Here is a 3,311-nt window from a genome sequence, read left to right as displayed (position 1 = left end):
ATATGCTTGTCTCAAAGATTAAGCCATGCATGTCTCAGTGCAAGCCGTATTAAGGCGATACCGCGAATGGCTCAATATATCAGTTTTGGTTCCTTAGATCTTACTCAGTTACTTGGATAACTGTGGTAATTCTAGAGCTAATACATGCAATCAGAACTCTGACCAGTGATGGGATGAGTGCTTTTATTAGATCAAAACCAATCGACGGAGGGCGTCTCGTCCGAAGTCGTTAATTTTGATGAATCTGGATAACTTTTGCCGATCGCATGGTCCAGTACCGGCGACGCATCTTTCAAATGTCTGCCTTATCAACTTTCGATGGTAGTTTCTGCGACTACCATGGTTGTCACGGGTAACGGGGAATCAGGGTTCGATTCCGGAGAGGGAGCCTGAGAAACGGCTACCACATCCAAGGAAGGCAGCAGGCGCGCAAATTACCCACTCCCGGCACGGGGAGGTAGTGACGAAAAATAACGATACGGGACTCTTTCGAGGCCTCGTAATCGGAATGAGTACACTTTAAATATTTTAACGAGGAACAATTGGAGGGCAAGTCTGGTGCCAGCAGCCGCGGTAATTCCAGCTCCAATAGCGTATACTAAAATTGTTGCGGTTAAAAAGCTCGTAGTTGCATTTGTGCGCCGCGCTGTCGGTGCACCGCATCCGCGGTGATACTGACACGTCTGCGGAGCATATCGTCGGTGAGCCGGCGGTAAAACGCCGGTTCAATATCAAAATCCTATCGCGGTGCTCTTCAGTGAGTGTCGAGATGGGCCGACAATTTTACTTTGAACAAATTAGAGTGCTCAAAGCGGGCTCAAAATGCCGCTTGAATATTTCGTGCATGGAATAATAGAATATGATCTCGGTTCTATTTTGTTGGTTTTCAGAACTCCGAGGTAATGATTAATAGGGATAACTGGGGGCATTCGTATTGCGACGTTAGAGGTGAAATTCTTGGATCGTCGCAAGACGAACATCAGCGAAAGCATTTGCCAAAGGTGTTTTCATCAATCAAGAACGAAAGTTAGAGGTTCGAAGGCGATTAGATACCGCCCTAGTTCTAACCGTAAATATGTCATCTAGCGATCCGCCGACGTTACTACAATGGCTCGGCGGGCAGCTTCCGGGAAACCAAAGATTTTGGACTCCGGGGGGAGTATGGTTGCAAAGCTGAAACTTAAAGGAATTGACGGAAGGGCACCACCAGGAGTGGAGCCTGCGGCTTAATTTGACTCAACACGGGAAATCTCACCAGGCCCGGACACCGGAAGGATTGACAGATTAATAGCTCTTTCTTGATTCGGTGGGTGGTGGTGCATGGCCGTTCTTAGTTGGTGGAGCGATTTGTCTGGTTAATTCCGGTAACGAACGAGACTCTAGCCTGCTAAATAGGCGTCGTCATTTAGGTGTGCTCGATTTCGGTCGAGCAACTCACTGGCGGCGTATTAAAATTCTTCTTAGAGGGACCGGCGGCTTCGAGCCGCACGAGATTGAGCAATAACAGGTCTGTGATGCCCTTAGATGTCCTGGGCCGCACGCGCGCTACACTGAAGGAATCAGCATGTTCTCCCTGGCCTAGAGGCCCGGGCAACCCGTTGAAACTCCTTCGTGCTGGGGATTGGGGTTTGCAATTATCCCCCATAAACGAGGAATTCCTAGTAAGCGCGAGTCATAAGCTCGCGTTGATTACGTCCCTGCCCTTTGTACACACCGCCCGTCGCTACTACCGATTGAATGATTTAGTGAGGTCTTCGGACCGACACGCGGTGGCTTCACGGCCGTCGGCGTTGCTGGGAAGTTGACCAAACTTGATCATTTAGAGGAAGTAAAAGTCGTAACAAGGTTTCCGTAGGGGAACCTGCGGAAGGATCATTAACGTAAATTATCAATCTCGAAAGAGTGCGATAATGAACGATAATAAAATTCTAAAACACAAATATCGACGTTCGGAATGTGTCGTTTCGATGCGAGGACGCGATTCTCACTCTCTCTCTCTCACACAGCAGTGTGTCCGAGTCAGAGTCCAGAGTCGTGTAACGCGTCCTATTCTGATATTTTTCGATGTCGATTTCGAGGAAAGTACGATGTGTTAACGCACATCGTCATCTTCAAATAAAATGTATATTTCTTTTTTTTTTTTTTTGTACTTTTTTTTTTTTTTAACTTTTTTTTTTTTTTTTTTTTTAATTTTTTGAATTTTTCTCTGTATACTAAAAATAAGAGAAAAAACAAAAAAAAAAATAAAAATAAAAAAAAAATAAACTCATATCACTGGCGTATAGAATCGTTCGAGTGATCGTAGAAATTATAAAAATAAAACAAATTAAAAACCATTACCCTGGACGGTGGATCACTTGGCTCGCGGGTCGATGAAGAACGCAGTTAACTGCGCGTCATAGTGTGAACTGCAGGACACATTTGAACATCGACATTTCGAACGCACATTGCGGTCCGTGGAGAAACATCCAGGACCACTCCTGTCTGAGGGCCGGCTGTATAAAAATATAAACCACACTGTTCAATGTTTAATGTCGTAATGTCTATTATTTCGTAACCGACTCAATAGACTGACTGACGTTTCTCGAACATATGACGGTATCCGCGTTCGATGTGTTATATTACGTGTTTAAATATACTTAATATAAATCTCGTTCTCGGTCCGTTCAAATATAACAAATACGATGTGTATGTATGTTTACGTTTACATGCGTGTGTGTGTATATATTATTTATATTTTTATATACGCGTTCGTGTGTACGTTTACGTCACGGAGTTTCGTTATGCGACGTCAGAGAGACTGAGAGCGTCGCTCGTCGCCAGACGAGGAGCGCCCATCTCCGACCTTTCGATCGTTTCATTGAGTTGTTCTCGATCAAAGAGGGTAATCGGAGTTTAGGTGATCTCTTCGTCTCGTGATTATCGAGTACGTGCGTTTCTTTTGTTCATACTCTAATGTCAAAATTTCGAATACAAAAGCTCCGCGATCGTTACGACGTATACGAGACGAACGTGTTTATATGATGTGTAAATAAAGCGCGCTCGCATCGTTGAACGTGATGACATCGAAACATTCGTATATATATATATTGTATATATATCGAGTAGGCGGACTCGACGTCCGAAGAGCGCGTCGACGCCGACGTCGGAACGATCGGAATGAAAATTCTCTCTCGTCTCGACGAAAGCGGCGCCGTCGCGTTGACGGATATCGCGTCTGCCTCGTTTTTTTTATCGTTGGCCTCAGATCAGGGAGGATCACCCGCCGAATTTAAGCATATTAGTAAGCGGAGGAAAAGAAACTAACCAGG

General features: G+C 45.0%; 3 non-coding genes across 3 annotated transcripts in view; all 3 read left to right on the top strand.

Annotated features, from left to right (window-relative positions):
- Nucleotides 1-1,878, top strand: LOC125076608 (the record flags this gene model as incomplete). The annotated part of the gene is made up of 1 exon (XR_007120548.1): nt 1-1,878. It is a non-coding gene; the product is annotated as a small subunit ribosomal RNA (ribosomal RNA).
- A 459-nt stretch (nt 1,879-2,337) lies between these two features.
- Nucleotides 2,338-2,494, top strand: LOC125076607. Its single transcript, XR_007120547.1, has one exon. It is a non-coding gene; the product is annotated as a 5.8S ribosomal RNA (ribosomal RNA).
- Nucleotides 2,495-3,238: 744 nt separating this feature from the next.
- Nucleotides 3,239-3,311, top strand: part of LOC125076609 — a 3,997-nt gene continuing 3,924 nt past the window's right edge. The window contains exon 1 of the ribosomal RNA XR_007120549.1: nt 3,239-3,311. This exon is cut by the window's right edge and continues 3,924 nt beyond it. This is a non-coding gene — a ribosomal RNA (large subunit ribosomal RNA).

This window comes from Vanessa atalanta, unplaced genomic scaffold, assembly GCF_905147765.1.
Source record: "Vanessa atalanta unplaced genomic scaffold, ilVanAtal1.2, whole genome shotgun sequence".
NCBI lineage: Eukaryota > Metazoa > Arthropoda > Insecta > Lepidoptera > Nymphalidae > Vanessa > Vanessa atalanta.
Note: the sequence above shows the minus strand (reverse complement) of the source record. Positions and strands in the feature narration are given on the sequence as shown.